The sequence below is a fragment of the Toxorhynchites rutilus genome, chromosome 3 (assembly GCF_029784135.1).
Source record: "Toxorhynchites rutilus septentrionalis strain SRP chromosome 3, ASM2978413v1, whole genome shotgun sequence".
In the NCBI taxonomy this organism is placed as follows: Eukaryota; Metazoa; Arthropoda; class Insecta; order Diptera; family Culicidae; genus Toxorhynchites; species Toxorhynchites rutilus.
This window is the reverse complement of record NC_073746.1, coordinates 131,495,645-131,519,055: the sequence shown is the minus strand read 5'-3', so window position 1 is coordinate 131,519,055 and position 23,411 is coordinate 131,495,645. Positions and strand designations below refer to the sequence as shown.

General features: G+C 40.0%; 1 long non-coding RNA gene across 1 annotated transcript in view; it reads left to right on the top strand.

Moving 5' to 3' along the window:
• Window positions 1-23,411, top strand: part of LOC129778319 (uncharacterized) — a 113,382-nt gene that overhangs the window by 46,538 nt on the left and 43,433 nt on the right. Inside the window, exon 2 of the long non-coding RNA XR_008743419.1 lies at window positions 5,619-5,760. This is a non-coding gene — a long non-coding RNA (uncharacterized LOC129778319). The remainder of the gene's footprint in view (window positions 1-5,618; window positions 5,761-23,411) is intronic.

Sequence of the window (23,411 nt, the reverse complement as noted above, 5' to 3'; positions counted from 1 at the left end):
ATTAAATGATTGAACAATTAAACAATTGAAGAATTAAAGAATTCAAGGATTAAAGAAGAACAGAATTGAAGAAATTTAACAATTTAAAAATTAAAGAATTTAAATAATGTGGATGAGAAAAAAACTTATCTGACCCCGAAAAGAAATCGACGAGATCATGTTCGGCTGAGCAATTCATTCGCGAGTGGGGCTCACGAATCATTAGCACCAGTGGAGGCCGCAGTACAAGAACCCCCTGACCTGGAAGACCCACAGCCAGCTCAACAACTACTACGCGATCTGGTCTTCCATTACGACGAGGCGATCTCACAGTTTCGCGACACGGATTCTTTGTCGCACCTCATGAGATCCGGAAGTTGCAACTTTCCCGCAGGCTGAAAAGTGCAGTAGAACTCATAAACGAGCACGTTCTTCCGCTGCACTTGATTGATGCTCAGAATATGGAGAAGCTGCAACCGACAGTTTACTGTGCTGCTGTGACATCCACTAAAAGTGAAGGATACCGTGTGAGGCCAAGAGGCGAAGGGCTCCAACATCTCCGTGAAAAGCGTGAGCCTCCATGGCAAAAGATAATGAACAAACGGTGTATAATCCTCGAAACCTCAGCATGGCCTATTTCGACTTTAGGAAGGCTTATGACTCCATACCTCACTTGTTTCTCGTCCGGGTATTGGACATCTATAAAATTGATCCCGCCGTCTTTATTCGCCCGAGGCATGCGATAAGTCATAAGTCATAAGTCATAAGGAAAGCATTCAGAGAGGCCAGCATGCTCCATCTGCAATCGGCATTGTAGAGAGTATCACTACCACGCAAAAAAGGAGGAGTCGTCGACTTTTCCGCACTGTGTGTTGTCCACAACTGCGCGAGTACTTCACAGAACGCGCTATACCGGGCTGTCTATGCCGCTGACAGAGAATACAGCGCTTAGAACTTGGCGCAAGTGGAGTACCAACTCAACTGAAATCTGCAGACAGTGAAGGAGAAGATTGCAGTTTGGACGCAGAAGGCAGTGCATGGTGCCCACCATCATCAACTGGACCGGCCACACGTCGACAAGGCCGCAACTAATATGTGGCTAACGCGTGGTGAACTGTCTTCATTAGTAAAAACCGACATGATAGCCATCCAGGATAGGATAATGTCGATACGAAACTACAGGCGGTGCGTCTGGCATCAAGATGGCGTTGACGTTTGCCAGATGTGCCATCAACCTGGAGAAAATATAGAGCACATTATGTCCCGTTTTGGCGAACGCAGCCTATACGGAGCGTCACAACAACGTGGCCCGCAACTGGCGTTCCAATGTGGTCTATTGGAAGACAACGTACACAACTACCGGTACCTGCGTCGTTCTCTCTGGAACTGGAATTGTCCCGAAGACACTTTTGGACGCGCTTAAGGTGTTGAATATGAATAAGTAATTGACTGACATCCAAAAGTCGGTCGTCCTTAGCCCCTGCGGGTAGTGATGTCCATATATTCTGTGTAACAAAGAAGAATTTAAATTCACCCACCTACTCCGTCACCCGAGAGCGCTCCTCTTTGATCTATAATTACCATAGTTCTAGATATGTTCGACCGCAAGATGATGGAAGATCAGTTTTTTCACTCAACACTCGGTCGCGCTAGTTTGTGGAAAGAGAGCGCACAAAAATTTCAGCGGATAAATTCACTTGAGATTACACTCTGATGAAATTCTACCTGTACGCTCTGGCGGATGCCCACAGGTAAAAGAAACAGAAGTGGCTCTCAATTAACTTAGCGCTGTGGTTCGCTGAAAAAAGTGAACCGATGTGAAACATGCGTGTGGATTATATGTCGAACGAGATTGCACTCTTCAGTTTACTCTTCAGTGTACTGCTCAGTGTGGCAGAGTGCGGATCAAACGCGTTTCAGTGCTGGACGCAGATTTTCGCACACTCGAACTCCCAAGAGTAAAGAGAGTGGATTAACTCGCACCAAGATTTCTCCCAACTAGCGCACACTGTCTCTATATATTCGCAGTTGGAAGGGAAAAGCGCATGGTTTCTCTTTGGTGAGTGATGACTGTATTCTCAGTTTAAGCATGAAACTTGCGCGCGGGTGTATCATTTGAGTTAAAATTACATCACTGCCAGCGGGATTGTCCAACAATTCCTCGGTCAGGTGTAAACAGCACAAAAACGCAGATACGTGCATTCCGCAGAGCTTCAAAAATCCCGGGTGCAGGTGAATTTCTGGCTGGCTTTACTGATCATGAAGTGTGGTAACTCTTAAAAAAACAGAATTTCTTCCTTCCCAATATTTTGTCCACACGAAAACTCATCATCACAAAAATATGTAACTGGAAGAATCCAATACATGAAATTCTTTTTTGTCAAGTTTCTACTACCTGAAATACTTTTCATCCACGTGAATATGTTTTATCGATGAAATACACTTTTTTAAAAGTCACCTCTGCAACATATGGATGTCTGGATATCTTGACTTTTATTTTACCATACTCTGATAATCGCAAACTAGAAACAACTTGAACTTTAGTAAACTGCTTTTAATTGCTCTTCGTAATTGACCAGAATAAGTCAAATAGTATAAATGACACACTACGGAGCGTTGCTCCTCTGCGATTAGCGAATCATGGATATTTGTTAGCGGAAGGAGATACGAACCTGTAAAGTGATCATTCTACTCGAAGTGTCGACTCGAGGGAACGAAATCTGCAAATTTGAATGAGTTTTAATATGTGGAGGCGGAGGATATATCCGGACTAATCTTAACATATAACCAGAACGCCTACTAGCTCCGCTCTGGTGCGCAGAAGTTGAACATCGTGAGGCACTTCGAGTCCACCGGATATAGCCGATCCTGTATTCCTCATTTATCTTTTCTTCGGTCATGACCAAAGTTCCGGCCAACTGCCATAAGGCCACCAGGTAGGGCGTAAAACATTTTTGTAGAAGACTTAATAAACGTGGAGTTTAAAAAGAATTTGATAAACTGAATTATCTTTTGTAATTTTTTATCGCCATCCGAATTTTTCAATGCATACGTTATTGCAACTACATTGGAGTAATGAATATCGATTGTGGGAAAGCCACATGAAAAATGTGAAATTATTCCTAACACTTTGGTAAGGCATTATGTTTTTTAAGTTGCCTAATAACTTGACACAGTAAACGAGAAACCAAATAACTCAAAAGTTTATCATAAAAAAATATATCTCCTAGAAATAGTACAAAGGAAAAACCTTACCATTTATTCATCGTATCTCATTTTTTTGTTGGTAACTCCAACATTCATTTATGTCCTTGCTTAATACGTATAAAAAACCAAACCCAAATTTATAAATCTCCAGCTCAGCTGTGTTTGGAATGTGGGAAACTTATGATAGCTGATTTTTCCCCTTTCCCCTGCGTTTTAATTCCACCCCATCCGCACTCAACTTTCTCATTTTTCTGGGTGCATTTTAATTGATGTTTCGATTCGTCTCACCACAGGTGAATTATGATTGTTATTATTTTTAGATTCACATTCGAAACTCACACATGAACGAACCAGCATAGACACTGACCTGTTGAATGTTTGCGGCTTGCCGCTTTTCATCTAAAATTAGAGCGATTTGTCTCTTTGATGATCGCTTTTATTAACACAGCGTGAAAGCGTACGGCGAAACAATCTGAATATGGAAACAAATAGTTTGGAGTGTGATTGTCGCTTGATTAACAGAAAATGTGAAAAGTGGGATTTGCACGAGCAAATGTTATGATTTATTTCTGGCGGGAAAGTTGATTTTTCAACTTACAAATCTTCCAACAACTGTTTCATCTGAATGAGTGGTCAATAAAGATTTCGGCAGATACCAGGCGTTTCTAATAAACTGATCATCATGCTCAAGTATTACAATGCTAATAGATACATGGCACACTTTCGAATCTCTGATGCATTGTAATTCGTTATTAATGCATAATGTTTCACAGAGATCAATGTTTATTGCAAACGCAACCATACCGATAAGAAGATGAATTTAATGATTCCTGTCTTGTTTTGTTTTATATTCAATCCATATCATACTATGTGCGCAAATTGAAAATGTCCGGGTTATATTTTAAATCCACGGAATGGATTGCTCCTTATTATATCAACTTTACCGCTTATGTTCGAATCATATGATTATCTGCAATAAATCTTTATCAATAATCTAAGAAAATCTCTATCAATTGTTCATTGAAGTTATGTGTTACGTGATAAGTTCGAACGAGAGATTCGTCTGTACCGATTGTACAGGGTTTTCCATTTCGGGCTTCCGAAAGTATACAGCCCTGCGCTGACAACCGTTTGACATAGCTGTCAACCAAAGCGTCATATCGTTAGTTGAATGTCTGCCATTTTACAATATGGATCGTTTTAGCATCGCACAACGTGTTAATTTTGTTAAATTATACTATAAAAATGATGAAAAACCGGCAAATGTTTTTCGAGCATTACGGCATTACGGAGCATTACGGACCTACAGAGCATACAATCGCTAATGTAGTGCGTAAATTCGAACAAACTGGATCCGTAGCGGATATTGTGAAACCTGTGCATCATCGTAATGTGCGTTCGGCCGAAAATATTGCTGCTGTTGCTGCCAGTGTGGATGACCCGACTGTTTCGATTCCACGGCGTGCTCAGCAATTAGGCTTGTCAAACACATCATTGTGGTGAATTTTGTATTTGGACTTGCACCTACATCCATATAAAGTCCAACTGGTACAAAAATTAGAGCGTGGTGACCATGGAATGCGTCGGGCATACGTCGATTGGGTGAACGAACAACAGCAGCAAAATGCTGAATTTTCGCATCAAATTTTCTTCAGCGATGAGGCACATTTCGAGCTCGATGGCTATGTGAACACCCAAAATTTCCGTATATGGGGCTCAGAAAATCCACACGTGATTGTTGAGAGGCCATTGCATCCGCCAAAAGTCACTGTTTGGTGCGCATTATGGTCTGATGGAGTCATCGGGCCGTATTTCTTTGAAAATGAGGACGGCGAGACGGTAACTGTGAATGGTGAGCGCTATGGCCGCATGTTAACCGATTTTTATTTGCCACAAATTGAAGATATGGATACGGAAGACATGTGGTTTCAGCAGGACGGTGCCACGTGCCACACAACACGACCGAATATGGCCATATTGCGAACGAAATTTGAGGGACGCATAATTTCGCGTTTTGGTGATGCCAATTGGCCGTCCAGATCATGCGATTTGAACCCGCTAGACTTTTTTTTGTGGGGTTATGCGAAAGACCGTGTCTATGCCAACTCTCCGCAAACTCTTGAACATTTGAAAGACAACATTCGTGAAGTTATGACCGAGATACCGCCCCATATGTGCCGAAAAGTCATCGAAAATTACCTGTTCCGGATCAAGGTGTGCGAGGAAGCCCTAGGTGGACATTTGAATGATGTTGTATTTCACACATAATGGCATAATCCAAACTTTAATTTGAAATAAAAGTTTCATCGAAATTCGAATTCTAAGTGTGTTTTATTTCAATTTACTTTCGGAATTTAAAGTTGGAAAACCCTGTATATCTTTTCATCAAAAATCTGCAATTTAAAAGCAACTTTTTTCTACTTTTTACCTAGATACAGTCTGGCCCAATGAAGTGGATCGCGGCCACAGCCGATGAGCGGATTTACAAACGGTTGAATTGATGGATTAGATGAAGCGCAACGAATCTCCAGCGGCTCAGCCGCTGAAGCATGTGTTCATTACGGTCCGATTTGAGTAAGTAGAGATTATCTGCTATCTTCGCCAAACATTTATATTACTTTAGAAACGCAAACGCTGATTATCAGGTCATAACCAATACATAACAATAGTACAGGCAAACGCGAAAGATTTGCTCCAACACATCAGACAATGCAGCAGCCGCTCAATGAATCAACATTGGCCAGTTAGCCCAGATTCGATTTTCCTCACGCTTGGAAATCGCCAGCTTAAGCTGACCACGTAACACGAGGCACCGTGCGAAAACCAGCAAAGGAAGAGGTGAATGGAAAGTGCTTTTCCACACTCATTTAGCGGCGCTGACGTCAGTTTGAGTTTCGAAACCATTCCATGTCTCACACAAGCCCGGCCAGCGCAGAAATCAAACACAACGGCCTTACGAACCTCTCGGCTTAAAGTAAAGTGCAGTACTCAAGCATCCCCATTTTCCCCCCACCATCTGCGAGTGGTGAAAAAAGTTTATTAATGAAGCCGACTGCGAGTTGAGAGTGGCGCGTTTCGGAGACCATCTCGAGAGTGTGATTCCGATTTCGTGGAATCAATTCGGAACAAATTTTCTCTAATTACCAATTAGACCTCGCTGCAGCGGCAGCAACGACGGTATTCGTGGTCGTGCTTGGCGGTCGGTTTTGATCCTGATCCACAGCGCACTGCACGAGTATAATTGTGGTGTATTAATTAAGACACACTACAGAAGTACTGTAATAAAAACAAGCAATTGGAAAGCATATGATGAGTACAAAAAAAAGTATTACGGGTAATTATGAAAAAATAGAAGCTCTTACAGTATGTTTCCGAAAACAAATGAAACTCAGACATTGTAGTTTTCAATCGAACTCAGCTGTATTAACAAAGTTAAAAAATAATCATTGAAGAATATTGTCTTCCAGTTCTACAGTTCGCTGAATGTATTCAGTTCACGCAGCGAATTGGTATTTATGTCTTCAATGAGCCCTACGAAGCGTTAATTTGAGTTTCGGAAATTGGAAAAAAATCATACGGGGCCATATATGGAGAGTACGGTGCTTGGTCAACCACATTTGTGCCAGTCTTGGTCAAAAATTCGTTCACAATGATCGGTCAATGAACTGATGCATTATAGCGGTGCAGAATCCTAGTGCAATCCCTCCACAAATGTAACCCTTTGCGACAAATTTTCTGCCCCAAATGCCCCAAAACGCCAAGGTAATACACTGCGTTTCACAATTATAGAACCACTCATTTTTCCTGAGTTTCCAGAGATATGTAAGAAGTCGATTGAATTGAAGTATATATTGTAGGATATAATAACTATCTTCATTTAAAAAACTGGCCATTTGATCTTGATTGTTGTGTGCAGACGCGAAACAACCAAAAAACTAAAATTCCAATGTTTCATAACTATAGAACCAGATGGAAAAACTCTCACTCCTTCACAAAATTAACGTCATTTTCGCATGAATTGCAATAAGTTCCCAATTCGTAGATTATCTTCAGTTCTCAATCAGTTCAAATAACTAACTTGTATCTCGTTCTACGCAGAGGATACTGCTCGTTCAAGCTCTTCAAATCACTCATACTGCTTGTAAGCTGCATCTACTATTCGTACGATCACTCGTCATAGGATTTTGATAGGGTTTTGATCTAGTAAACAAGCTGACCAGTCCAGAATCTGAAGTCCCTATTCAATAAACCATGACTTGACTTTCCGGATGTTATGAATTGATGCCAAATTACCCAACTATCACGGTGTTTTTGATGTAAAAACAAAAGTAAATGATTCTGAAGTACTTCATTGTACTTCTGACATTGGTGTTGATGAAATCAGGGCGTTTTGAAAAAAAAATCCTCAAACCATCGAACTTCCGCCTGCAAAGTTATGAGTTGAAAAATTACATGACACGTTCCGTAAGTCATTCCAAAACGAAGAAATTCAATTCAAGTTGGATTTATTTTAATCAGAGAAGTTCTCCTGAAATAGTGAAACACATGGCATTAGCTTCCACATTAATTTTTGGACTCGCAGCTTTGGAGATGGGATTTTCATGGTTTGGAGAGAATTTTCTCTAGAAGGCCTGGTTTAGGTAGCTTACCATCAACACGAATGAACAGTCAGAAGTGCAAACGAAGTACTTCAGAATCATTCACTCCTGTTTTTACATCAAATCAATGTAATAATTGGGTAATTTGGCATCAATTCATTAAAATCCGGAAAGTTGTGACATGGTTTGATGAATAGGGGCTTTAGATGCTGAACTGGTCAACTTGTTTACCAGATCAAAACCCTATCAAGAATTCATAAGGAGTGATCGTACGAATAGTAGGTTCAGCTTAAAACCAATATAAGTGATTTGAAGAGCTTAAACGAGCAGTATCGTCTGCGTAGAACGAGTTACGCACTTCAACATGGCGCAACTTGGTCGAAACAACCCCGAATGGGTTATTTAAACTGATTGAGAACTAAAGATGACCTACGAATTAGAAACTTATTGTAATTCATGGGAAATTGACGTTAATTTCGTAAAGGAGTGAGAGTTTTTCCATCTAGTTCTATAGTTATGAGACACTGAAATTTTAGTTTTTTGATTGTTTCGCGCCTGAACACAACAATAATGTTCAAATGGCCAGTTTTTTTTTAATGAAGATAGTTATTATATCCTACACTATATACTTCAATTCAATCAATTTCTTACATCTCTCTCAGAAAACTCAGAAAAAATGAGTGGTTCTATAGTTGTGAAACGCAGTGTATACTCTTATGGACCATTTGGTCCTCCGGAAGGAATTCTGAATGAATAACACCACGAATATCGAAGAAAACAGTCAGGATTACCTGCACTTTAGATCGACTTTAACGTTGTTTTTTTTGGTTTCGACTCCTTTACAGTGGTCCATGCTGATGATTGTTGACTCGTCTGCATGTCATACTCGTACACCCGTACGTCCCGCCACCAGTAATTATGCGTTGGATGAACGTGGGATCAGAATTTAATGAATTTGATTTGATCATGTCTTCAGTCACTTGATAGCGATTACATTTTTGAAGAAAATTAAGCACTTTTGATACTAGTCGTGCTGCAACTTTTTTCGTGCCCAAAACACCAACCAAAATATGAGGAACGGTCTCGTGAGAGATATGTTCTTGACGTGGCACATCGTTTATCTCTTCTCAACCGTTTTTGAATGCCTGAATAGTATTTCATACAACCATGTTTACGACATAGTTGAGTCACAAAATGTATTTCGCAACATTTTAGACGTTTCGACAAAAGAAATTGTATCACATCTTTGACTTATTTTTTTCCCCATTTGTTTATTTAACACTAAACCTACCGATGTTTCATGTATACCTATTCCTAACACAGCGGGTTAAGTGACCATTTATGAATAGTCAGTGAACAATTAATCGATTTATATGTTGTTTTTTTTATTGAGAAACGTGACATACCATATTTCTCCTGTATATTTTGACATTTTTAGGATAACAATTATTATCAAAATAATGAACATACAATTTTTGACACGCAAAATAGCATTGTAGCTTGGTATGGTTATTGTTAGCTCGCATGGACAGTCAGCAAAACAATTCATTCTAATCATTCAATATTCTTTCACAAATACAACGAAATATATAAAGCAATGGCAAAAATGTGTAATGCAATGATTTAGTATCACAAGCACACACGCAAATCTTTCTGATATCATATGAATGTTTGCACGGATCAAATGACCCGTTGCGGTAGTTAGGGCAGATTACATAGATTTCTCAGTAAAAAAAATAACAAGAGAGGAGTAAACACTGAAAAATACATTCGATGTATGTTTTAAGAAAAGTAGTGTAGGCAAATTATGTTATGACAATGTAATATGCAAGAAAATTTTGACCAAAAGCTTTAAACGGGTCATTTGACCCTTCGTGGTAGGTTTAGTGTTAATAAGGATCATATGAGGCGATCTGGCGTAGTGGTTAACATCCGTACCTCACACGCTAAAGGTCACGCGTTCAATTCTCACTCCCAACACTCTTCTAACAGAATGAATCCGTTGACCCAAGTGACGAACCTACCAAAGACTGAAAGTCACTATAATACAGAAAAAAATACTAAGTCGCATTAGCATTTTAGCTGAGCCAGATTTAATCGTGTACATGTTATATGTTTATCGTTTCTATACATACGGTGAATTACACAGTAGTCATTTAGGCGTAAGAGTATTCCTTCTGTTCCAATGTTCAGTAAGACCGGACAGCGGAGACAGTTGATATGCTCATTGCTCTGTTATTAATAGCACAATAGTCCGATGTTTTCTTGTTACAAGAGCTTGTATGGATGAAGAGAGGCCAGGACTCCGACCGTGAATCGATCTCCATCACTGATGATTGTTGGGTGGACGTAGTTATTCTATAATAATACAAAGATGGTTAATTGAAGGTCCTGAGTTCTGAACTCACGATCGATCGCTTAGTAAGCGAACCCTCAACCAATGTGGCTACGAAAACCCCCAACCAATAGAAGTATCATAAAATTACCGGTCGTCTCTCGTCTTCCATCTGGAATAACTTCTGACTCAACAAACGAAAAGCATTGGAACTGTGGTGAAAGAATAGGACTACTTTATAAATAAATCACTGTAAAGCAAAATTATAATTGTTGATGAAATTCTATGACTTTCGAAAGAAGAGACAAAATTTTTTAAAACGTTGAACTTTTTTTTTATCGTGGGTGATATCAATGATCCTGTGAATCTATCTAATAAAATGTCTGCAATTACTTTCAATTTAAATTTATGTGGTCTAAGCCATTTACTACACGCACTAGGGTTGCCAACTATAATTTTCAAAAATCAGGAAAAATGAAAATAAAAATGAGAAAGAAATCAGGAGAGCTCATATTGAGTTCGGAGAAGTTCAATGCAAATTTTGGGAAAAAAGCATAATTTATGTATGCAGACCAGGGCATAGTCATAGTCAGCTGACTATGGGGAAAATCCCCTCCGTATTCAGTTGGAAATGACTTTTGGCTTCTTCACGCAGTTTCTCCGTCAAAACAACTAAACATTCAGTCGGGCATTTAGTGAAATTGTCTTCATTGCATTTTGAAATGACTTCCTCCAAAACGAATTCGCTCTTCTCTCTCTCACTCTCTCTCATGTACCACGTATGCATGCAACGATGTTTGAGTTCATCGTGGCTTCACATATACTACAGGTGAGCTAGATTATTTTGTATCGTAGACGAAAACTACTCACACGAACAAAATAGCTTGCAGTGTTGTGCCCAAACTGCACGCTATTTTGCACGCTATTTACTTATACGAGGGTCGTTCGAAAAATTAGTTTCAGTGCCTCGGAAATCGCGGAAAATTAAAGTTAGAACAAAAAACAAGGTGATTTTCGTAATCTACGTTTTATTTTCTATTTTTCTACATAATCGCGGCAACGTTCGAGGCATTTGTCATAGCGTGGCACGAGTTTTCCTTATCCGAGCGCGAAGTGCGTAGCGTCCAACTTTTTGAAGTACGATGTAACTGCGTCACGAATTCCTTCAGTGTTATCGAATCGTTGACCGCCGAACTCCTGTTTCATCACCGTACTATTGTGAAGTTTTGGACCGATTAAGAACCACGATTAAGAATAAAAGGCCAGGTTTATTGACGAAGTGAGTGTTTCTCATCCACGATAATGCGCGGCCCCATTCTGCTCGCTTAACTCACGAGCTCAAGAGCAAAAAATTCGAATGGACTATGTTCGAGCATTCTCCTTACTCCCCAGACCTCACCCCTAGCGACTATCACTTATTCCCGGTGATGAAACGGGCGTTCGGCAGTCAACGATTCGATAACACTGAAGAAATTCGAGACGCAGTCACATTGTACTTCAAAAAGTTGAACGCTACGCACTTCGCGCTCGGAATAGAAAAACTCGTGCCACGCTATGAAAAATGTCTCGAACGTTACAGCGATTGTGTAGAAAAATAGATAATAAAACGTAGATTACGAAAATCACCTTGTTTTTTGTCCTAACTTTATTTTTCCGCGATTTCTGAGGCGCTGAAACTTATTTTTTTAAACGACCCTCGTACTAACGCGAAGACCTTGTTCAAACCATAGTTAAAAAATAATTGGAATCCAATATTTCGCGCACCACCCTAAAAGATTATTGCCTCAAATTGAACAGATAATAGGATAATCGATACCAAATCAATAGCCTTTGTCCAGCACTATCGACCTTTAGTTCTTTGCCGCGCTTGACCACCAGCCACAAAAGAAGTATACGAAATATACGTTCACTTTGAACAAACCAGTTGAACCTATAACACGTTCTTTTGCTTCTCGTCATCTTTGGAAGAATACTGTCGGAATACGTGTCATTCTTGGTGTCGAATTTAGCCGCGAATTTTAGGCGCTTTTACGCAAACGTTGTCGCGATTAGGCTCACCGTAATCTCGTCTCGAACATGGTCCTTCGAACCGGATCAAATATCGTCGCGAAGTTCCGATCATAGTGGAAATAAATGTCGAAAGTTGTCGAGCCATACACGGCGTGGTGATACGATTGTGGAAATTTGCGCGAATTTATCCGGCTGAGCGGTTGAAGAGCCGAACAGTGCTTTGGCGTAAAAGTGTTTTCGAAAGGCTAATAACGCGAAGTTCTCGAACACGTACAGATTTTATAGTGTAAAATTCTCGAAACGCTGTGAACTTATGAACGGTGGTTATGACCACGCGGTTAGAAATTAACTGGAATTGATTGGATTAGCGAAAGTCGAAGACAATTCGGGTGTGATAATTAATTATAGAAGTGGAATCGTATAAAAGAAAAAGTGTAAAAGAAAAATTGGTGAATTTTACTTCCGGTATACAGTGAACGTATTGCACACGCAAAAGATAAGTAGCGGACCGCCTCGTTGGATTGTCGTTGTCGAGAGATCATCGCACTCAAAAAACCAGGTGGGTTCGTTCTGTGTTAGCTTAACAGGGCAATTGCAATGGAAAAATCAGAGATAGATAGCAAGTCGGGCGGAAAATCCGCCATTGAAAAAGGGTCAGATGAAAGGACCTCCATTGTCCAGAGTCGGGCAGCCATGATAAGACGATCGATTTATAGAATTAGCGAGTTTGTAGAGAAATTTGAATCGGAAAATGATGCGGGACAGGTTATGGTAAGGTTGGCTCGATTAGAGGAACTATTCGTGGAATATCGCAATACGATTTTGGAGCTTCTACAATTAGTGCCGAATGCTAGGAAAGAAAATGAGAAATCTCTCGATGAAATTGAGGAAATTTATTATAATTGCAAAACGTTTTTGAATGCAAACCTGCCGACGCAAGCTGCAAGTGTACAACGAATAAATCAACCTACGACTCAAATTAATCACATTAAGTATCCAGAGTTGAAATTACCTGATTTCAGTGGAAGGTTAGAAGAATGGCCGTCGTTTCGCGATTCATTCGACACAGCTGTTCATTCGTGTGGGCAGTTGAACCCTATTCAAAAGTTTCAATATCTGAAGGGTTGCCTGAAAGGTGATGCGTCTCGAGTAATCGATTCGATAACTGTTACTTCCGAAAACTATGCATTGGCCTGGAAGACATTGATCAATCGGTACAACAATAAAAAAATGTTAATTAAATGTCACATCAAAGGAATTTTTGACACCCCTGCGATGCGTCGAGAGTCTTCAGAGTCACTTCTCGTTCTGGTTGATAGTTTCGAGAGAAATATATCCGTGTTGAAACGGCTTGGTGAACCAGCAGATCGCTGGAGTTCCATTCTTGTGTACCAGCTTAGCCTTCGTTTGGATAATCGAACTCTCCGAGAATGGGAGAACTTTTCCTCGCAAAATACTGTCCGTGAAGACGGAGTTGTCAACGACGGAATGCCATCGTATGTTGAAATGATGAACTTCTTGCAGAATCATGCTCGGGTTCTCCAATCTCTCGCACCGCAAATTGAACCACGTGATACATCCCGCCCTGTTGAATCGAAGAATAAATCGAAACCAATAACCTATCATGTAGTTGAGTCTAACCTCTCCGCCTCTCGCAAGTGTCAGCATTGTAGTCAAGATCACTTCCTCGGAAATTGCGGACAATTTCGCAAACTAACTCCACGTGGACGTTTAGAATTTGCAAAGTCAAATCGATTGTGTCTAAACTGTCTAAAAACGGCATCCTATAGTTGCAAGGTGTGTCCGTCATCAAATTGTCGTGAATGTAGTCGCAAGCACCACACACTTCTACATTTGCCACCTCTCGAGCGACCACATCCTTTGTCTCAGTCGTCGACTTACGTCAGTCAACAGCATCAACAATCAGCGTCGTCATCTCAAGAACTATCTCCAAACCACCTTGCCATTCCTGATCCTCGAACGTCATCACTTTCTCCTCCGATGAGATCATCGTTAACTGATCCCAACTCGTTTCGATCTGCGCACTTTGCAAACCCTGCGTCCAGTGACGAGCTAACAAACAACCCGCCTGAGACACTCGCAACTCAATATTGTACCAACAAGGATATTATGTTCCTATGGACAGCGCTGGTCATCTTCGAAGATAAAAATGGAAATCCATTTCCCGCTCGTATCCTGCTGGATTGTGGCTCACAGTGCAGTTTTATGAGCGAATCGTTACGTCGTCAACTGAAACTCGATACTACTATCTCGCCGATGAATATAGCTGGAATTGGTTCCAGTATCACTAAGTTTGAACATTCTGTAGTTACTGTCATCTCATCACGAACCTGTGCTTCGTATCGGAAGAAAATGTCGTTCTTCGTTCTGCCGTCGATCTCTAGTGTAATGCCATCTCGTGTCGTCGATTGTTCTCAGTGGAATCTTCCCACCCACGCAACACTAGCGGATCCTACATTTAAAATGCCAGGTCCTATTGATGCTATCCTCGGCAATGAAATCTTCTCCGAAATACTACGATACGGTAGAATAGTAGTCGGAAACGCATACCCAACTTTACAAAAAACTGTATTTGGATGGGTTGTGTCGGGGAAATGCGAAGAGAATATTGATTCCGTTCCTCATCATACATATCATATCAGTCGTCTCGATAATATCGACAATTTAGTGAAAAAATTCTGGGAAATTGAATCTTGCTCAACGGAAAACGCTTGGTCGCCATCAGAGCAGCAATGTGAAACACATTTCAAAAATAATTTCTCGTGTGACTCTAAAGGAAAATATGTTGTGAAACTTCCAAAAAGAAACGATTTATTACCACAACTGACTGATAACAAATTCAATGCTCGGCATCGCTTCCTAGCACTAGAGCGGAAATTTGATTCAAATTCTGAAATGAAACAACTATATCGTGAATTTATTCATGAATATGTCAACCTTGGGCATATGAAGGAAATTTCCCCCGAAGAAATCGATGATTCACCTCAATATTTCTTGCCGCACCATGCAGTATTACGCCCGGAAAGCTCTACGACAAAATTGCGGACGGTATTCGATGCGTCCTGCAAATCTCAGTCAGGTGTTTCACTAAACGACGTTCTTCTTGCTGGACCTACTATCCAGAATACACTGATTGCGCTTGTCATGCGCTTTCGTATGCACGCCTATGTCATGCACATAGAAAAAATGTACCGCCAAATTTGGGTACACTACACAGATCAGCCTCTGCAGAGGATTTATTGGCGGGATGACAAAGAATCTCCGTTGAAAATATTCCAGCTTCAAACAGTAACATATGGAACAAACAGTGCTCCGTTTCTCGCAACTCGGGTGCTACAGCAGCTCGCCGAAGATGAAGCTGAAAACTATCCTTTAGCTGCTCCTGTAGTTCGAACGAGTTTCTATATGGATGACTTGTTATTCGGCTGCAACAACATTGATACGCTGAAGAGTACATGCACACAAATCGTCGCTATGCTGCATTCGGCAGGATTCACGCTACGCAAATTTTCATCTAACTCGCAAAATGTTCTCGAAATATTCCCTGAGCAACTAAGGGAAACAAGAACCCTTCTCGATCTCGACGCTGACCAAACAGTTAAAACGCTGGGTCTGTTGTGGGAACCTTCTACAGATGTTCTCAGTTATAAAATACCAACTTGGTCTCCAGTTAGTAGATACACCAAAAGAATTATCGTGTCACAAATGTCAAGTCTGTTCGACCCACTTGGCTTATTGAGTCCAGTGATCGTCCTAGCAAAGATGATTATTCAAACATTATGGAAGCAAGATTATCCATGGGACTATTGTTTACCGCCTACTGTCCAGCAAATGTGGCTAGATTATCAGCAGCATATTGCCTTCCTCAAGGATCTCCGTATTCCTCGTTTCATCTCATCGCTGAATAGTTTCGACAACATCGAGCTGCATGGTTTCAGCGACGCCTACGAAAGAGCATATGGAGCTTGTATATACATGCGATCCATCGTTGAAAACGGTTCTTGTGTGGTTCATTTGATTGCGGCCAAATCTCGTATCGCTCCTCTTGAAGTAAAATCAATAGCTCGTCTGGAACTCTGCGCAGCTCTTCTTCTTTCACACCTCTTACAAATGGTGATGGAAAGCATCGGTCAGCATAACAACATTATTTTATGAACAGATTCAACCATTGTTCTGCACTGGCTAGCCGCTACACCTTCGACTTGGCAGACGTTCGTGGCAAACAGGGTCGCGGAAATCCAGCGACTCACCTCGTGCGCAATATGGAGACACGTTCCTAGCGCAGAAAACCCTGCCGATTTAATTTCTAGAGGAGTACAAACATATGGCATCGTGGAAAATTCCCTTTGGTGGAATGGACCTATCTGACTATCGAATACCAATCAACGTTGGCCGGAAAACATAATACTGTCGTATCCTCTAACAGATAAAATTCTAGAAGCACGTAAAATTGCTCTACATCTCACCGTTTCAAACTGCAATCTTATTGAACGCTACTCCTCTTTATCTAAATTACTACGCATCACTTCTCTCTGCCGGCGTTTCGTGCACAATTGCTCGTCGAAGGACTCTCCACGTATAGGTTCGATTACTAACGACGAAATCCATGGAGCAACATTATCACTAGTTCGTGTCGCTCAGCAAGAATATTTTCATCGCGAATTGGAAGCTTTAGCTAAAGGAAACCCAGTATCTCGTTCCTCACGTCTTCATTATCTCAATCCGAAGCTTCAAGACGGCCTTATACGTGTTGGAGGGCGTCTACAACATGCTGACATACCGTATGATACAAAACATCCTCTAGTGTTACCTGACAAACACCCACTATCGCTTCTAATTGCTACCTCTGCCCATGAACGAAGCTTGCACGGGGGACCTCAGCTGCTTTTATCAATAGTGCGACATGAGTTTTGGCCTCTAGGAGGTCGTAACCTTGCCCGGAAGGTCGTCCATAACTGTGTTATTTGTGCTAAAGCAAAACCTAGAAGTATTGAACATCTAATGGGTCAACTGCCCCCTGCAAGAATATCACAAGCACATCCATTCAAATTTGTGGGAATCGACTATGCAGGTCCGATTTATTTAAAACCAAACACGCGCAAAGGAGCCCCAGTGAAGGCTTACGTGGCAGTATTTGTATGCCTAGTTGTCAAGGCGGCACATCTCGAGCTCGTATCTGACCTCAGTTCAGCGGCCTTCATAGCAGCACTACGTCGATTCGTCGCCCGCAGGGGAATCCCCAGCACCATTTACTGCGACAACGCAACAAATTTCACTGCAGCTCAGCGTGAACTCCGAGATCTACGTCGATTATTTCTATCACAACAACATAAGCAAGCAGTGTACATGGAAGCTGCTGCTCTCAAGATTGAATTCCATTTCATCCCCCCACACGCTCCCACATTTGGTGGTCTTTGGGAAGCGTGCGTCAAATCCTTCAAGCACCATATGCGCAGAATTGTGGGCAACAACCATTTGTCAGCCGAATCATTTACCACCGTTTTAGCCCAAATAGAGGCCTGTTTAAATTCACGTCCTATAACTCCGCTATCATCAGATCCAAATGATCTGCAAGCCCTAACGCCGAGACATTTCCTGATAGGCCGCCCACTGTTAGCAGTTCCTGAGCCCAATCTGGATGAAATCCCCGAGAATCGTCTCGACAACTGACAGAAGATTCAGCGCATAACACAACATTTTTGGAAACGTTGGCACGAGGAGTATTTGTCCACCCTACAAACTCGATATAAATGGACAACTATGAATCCTAATCTTCTCAATGGATCGATTGTGCTGATACGCGATGACAACCTACCGATTGGCCGATGGTCGATGGGAAGAGTAGTGGCCACTCACCCAGGACAAGATGGACTAATACGTGTTGCTACCGTGAAGTTGCCAAACAGCGTCAACTTAATCAAGAGGCCCATCACGAAGCTATGTCCTCTACCAATAGAGATAGACCCCGCGATTGCAGCAGAGCAGCCAACGGCCATCCCTCAACAGCACTCAACTCATCAGTAAAAAAAATTGAATAAAAAATGAAAAACTAGATTGTAAATATTGAAAATACTTTTCAAGTTAGCCGGCATGTTCAAACCATAGTTAAAAAATAATTGGAATCCAATATTTCGCGCACCACCCTAAAAGATTATTGCCTCAAATTGAACAGATAATAGGATAATCGATACCAAATCAATAGCCTTTGTCCAGCACTATCGACCTTTAGTTCTTTGCCGCGCTTGACCACCAGCCACAAAAGAAGTATACGAAATATACGTTCACTTTGAACAAACCAGTTGAACCTATAACACGTTCTTTTGCTTCTCGTCATCTTTGGAAGAATACTGTCGGAATACGTGTCATTCTCGGTGTCGAATTTAGCCGCGAATTTTAGGCGCTTTTACGCAAACGTTGTCGCGATTAGGCTCACCGTAATCTCGTCTCGAACAGACCTTTATAGCTAAGTTCGTTAGTTTGAGTTCACGGTGGGTAGATTGAAGTCAGTTGAATTAACCCCTTTCCGTATTATTTGATACGTCACACATCAAGTTATTTCACTACTCTGCAGAGCGTTCTAGCGCCCTATGTTATGCAAGTACACCACGAGTGAGACTCGATGTTGTACGGGAAAGGGTTAAGAGGCAGATTCGTATTCATTAGTCGCGTCAGTCAGAATAAGTATTGACTAGAATAATCCATCAGTCATCCTTGCGTTCTACGATAGTCAATTCATTTTCTAGTAAATCCACTTTCTGTTAATGGCGACTGCCGAAGTAGTCCTAGTCGAAGCGAAGCTACTGAGAGTAGAGTCGGTCTTCATTTTTCACATTCGAAGATTTCGGGCCCTGATGCATACACACATTTATTCAACTTCATATGCAGAGTTTTGTTGCACAATCTTTCGCCGTCTTTCACGCAGCTTAAAAATTCTATCCTCCCAGTATATTTTTGCTTTCTCGTTCAAGGTATTTTTATGCTGCCATAGAGTCGAAGCTCTTGCCCTTGGAAGAATTTTGCTGGGACCTGAACCTGTTTGGCTGGTAGGACAGCATATCCCAGCTAGACTCCAAAATAATTTGTCGTGTTGTCAGAGAGACATTAGATATGGCGTTGTACTTAACACAAGGCCTATTACATTGACTGCATTTCCTGTGTTCTAGCATAATTAATGAGCTCAGATGAAAGCTTTTTTTTGAGAAGACCATCAAGGCAGGTCTCATTTTCAACCAGGGAAACTCTATATTTACTGCGGATAATTTTCACTCTGATAAAATATAATGTACAAGAATCAGAATAAATCAAGATCGTTTCTGGAAAATCAGGCAGAACTGAGTGTTTGTCAAGATATCAGGGAACGAGCCAAAAAGTCTGGCAAATCCTGAAAAATTAGGAATTTTGGCATCTCTGACACGCACAATAAATAATAACATTTAAGACCTTATTTTATGTGCAGCGTGATAGATGCATCAAACATTCATAATGACAGTTTGTTTTCCGAACTCAACATCTGATACAATCGTTCAGAATACACAACCCTAAAAATGAAACTTTATTTAAAAAAAAAGGTAGTTGATCACAAAGAAGGTATGGCTAACGCATTTCTTGAATATGTACAGTGACTTTCGGAGATAGTGTCGACAAGTAACTAACAAGTATCTCGTCCACAGAAAGTTCAATATTACTATAATATTCCAGAACCCTCTCTGTTGAAGTTAATATTGAATTGCTCTTGGTTGACTTTAAACTTCTGAGTTAAAAATAAATTAAATTAAAAAAAAATAAATTTTAAAAAAATATATATTGAAAAATTAAAGTACGGCCTTACGATCCACAGTTTCAAGAAATGGACTCCCTCGAAAAAAACGCAAGCTACAAATGGAAATGTAAAAGAACATTTCACAAATGTTGCACATTCTCATGAACTTATGAATCGATCATACATGTGGCAAAATCAAATTCCCAGTTAGTTTCTATCAATGTGATAGGGAATCTATCAATAGCACCGAAGTTTGCAAAATGTTCAACAACTGCTTCTTAACTACTGGAACTCTGCTATCCAGCATCATATGTCAAGCTGTCAAGCTGGACACACTCTCCAATTATTGCCTTGAAAATGCTGTTTTTTTTTCTATCCTTCTTGGAGTGCATTCAACTTTTTGTGCAGATAATTCAATCAGCAAAAATTACAGCTTGTTGACGGTCATTCTCATCCGAAGAAGACGGCAGTATAAAAATTCTCATTGGGTTACGAACATTGATTCTCTCCACTATTGCTTCCTGAGGACACAAACAATTTTTCTTCTGATTGAACATCTGAAATAGATGCTGCTCAAATTTAAGGATTTAATCTCAAAAACACCTCGATCGATATCGGAAATGTTTTCTCTTGAATCTGTTACGTTTGGGAAATATTTAGAATTTTTTAACCTAAAAGCAGTAATTGTTCCGGAAATGTTCATTGGCTGGCACCGTAGTAGCAGATTGACGTAGTTTCTAAGCAATTTTGGTATTATAAACATTTAGAATCACAACCGGTCACTTTGACGGCCGGTATATATATGTTAGGGTGCCAATGAATGTATGGGAAAAAAACAATCTTAAAAAAGTTACCCCAAACAAAATGTACACCACCTAGAAAAAACACCCTATGCAAAATTTCAGCTCAATCGGACTTAAGGTGTTTGATGATGTTTGAAATTTCTTAAAATTGCATGAAACGTCTAGATCTACTGTCATCTCGAATTTGTTGTGTTTTGTCGGCCCACATTTTCGACCGTTTGCGACGAACAGGCAGACACTTAGATCGGAAGGCACTGAAACCTGACAGATGTGCGTCTTCAGGTCGTACCAACATAAGAAAAAAATAAACCGGCTCCCGCATGCACGGTACGTTTAAGTAAAGAATTCCCGGTACTTTCTGATCATAGTGTGTATTGGTTCCATCACCACCATTATTTCAAATCAACAAAATATTACATTGCACAATGGTCTAGCTCGACAGTTATTCTCTAGACAAAAACTGTCTTAGACAAAGTTGTTACTCATGATAGAGCGCTCGTTTTTATGTTGTCAAAAATAGGGTGACCAAAATTGTCGATGAAATAAAATATCTAACTTTCTTATCTTTATAGTAAGAGGTAAACTAATTCGACAATGTTGTAGCTCCAATTATTTGAGACATCTTTGTAGAACAAAGTTTTTCTCTATCTCTTGAAATAACCGATATAGCGCCTTTTTTCTATGTTACGTTAGGCTTACCATAAAAAAACTGTTTTTTTTGCACTAACTATTGACGTGGGATTACGTCTAACCGGAGTATATGGGGGGTAAAATGAAAACCTAAACACGGAACATGCAGGAAAAAATGAAAGATTCCGAATGCTTATAACTTGAACATTTCTTACTGGATCGGAAAGAAGCTTGCATCAATTGACAGGAAATATTTCTACGCATCTATCGCAATTAATGAAATGTTATTTTGTATTAGATAAACAATTGAATAACTGTAAAATGTTAAGCGTTATCTAAACGCCCTAACTACCTCGTTTTGATTGGCCCGATTTGCGGTTTCCCCAACACAAACTTCAGAACCAAGGAGCGTGGGTAAAGTGGCATTACAAATACATGCAACTCGGGGGCATTTTTGTTCCGGTTGAAATGTGTTTCCCCAACACAGACTTCAGAACCAAGGTGTCTTAGGAAATTGACATTGCAAATTCATGCAAGTCGGGGGTATTTTTGTACACGCTTGCCTTTGTGCAGACTAGAATATGTTTCCTTAACATGGTCTTCTAAACTTAGGAACCTGGGAAAATCTTGCAGACATTAGAGGCAAATGAACATTCAAATTTAAAGGCTCTATAATATGAAAGGTATAAGTTGAAGTTGTTGATTCATGCAAGCCGGGGTACTTTTGGACCCGCATTATTTTTTGCACTCCGAAAAGTTTTTTTCCTAACACAGATTACAAAAACGGGTACGAACACAACGCTTTGGTTCGGTTATTCAAGATTGCATTGAAGGATATGCCTTCATATCTTCTGCTCACTGAATTTCTGACACTGAGTAGCTGAAGTACATCAAATTAAGCAAATTCGCGGTTCGAGAAGTATGTACACTTGAGAGATGCAAACTTCAGATGGAAATGTAAACTATTATAATCGTTTGATAATTCTTCCGTTCACATATTTTGTCCTAGGCATCATACAAAACGTAAAATCACTGTCATTAAATTTACTTGTAACGAAGAACATGATCTATCACAATGCATGAATTGACCTTACATTACATTCATTCAATCTCTTTACTCACAAAGCAAATATATTGAGTTCGATTGAATCCGAAAATTGTCTCATTCAATCAAAAATTTATTAAATACAAACAAATGATTGCTAAGCTAAGCTAGTCCCACGTCAACTTTGCGGTTATATCATAGATATAACCCACCCATTTTTTTGTATTTAAAATTTTACATACAAACTGTCTTCGAAAGACTTTTAGAGCTTAATAATACAAACATTTTTCGATGCAGAACTTGTCAATATCTCAACTTTACTCAAAGTTATTGATATTTCTTTCCAAAAAACACACTTTTTTCATTTGTTTGTCATTCTTTCTGAGGCAAACATAAAAAAATGTTTGTTAAAGGAATCTGAAAGAACAGATTTCATTCCATATAATATGTGATTTTCAAATGCAATGCAACTCAGAAAGAAGGCGCTTAAAACAATTTTGTGGGAGATATTTATTGTTTGGACAAAAACTGTCTTAGACAAAGTTGTTACATATGATAGAGCGCTCATATTTATGTTATCAAAAATAGGGCGACCAAAATGGTCTTTATAGATTGAGATAAACAAAGTTCAACAATATTGTAGCCCCAGTTATTCTAAAAAACTTTGTAGAACAAAGCTTTTTTCTATCTTTTAAAATAATCGATTCAACGCTTTTTTCTAAGTTGCATTTGGGTGACCATGAAAAAACGTGTTTTTTCTGCTTTAACTTTTATATTCCAAATTCTACATCAAAACTGTTTTCGTACGACATTTAGAGCTTATCGATACCAACATTTTGCGATGCAAAACTTGTCTATATCTTAATCCTACTCAAAGTTATTGATGGTTTTTTACCCATTGTGCATTGTGACAACAATTTCAATGAATTTAGAGATCGCAAAAATACAAAGCCTTGAGCTTGAACGTAGTGCATCTTTAACCTTCCTATAATCGCGCATACGGTCTGACAGACCGAGAATCAAT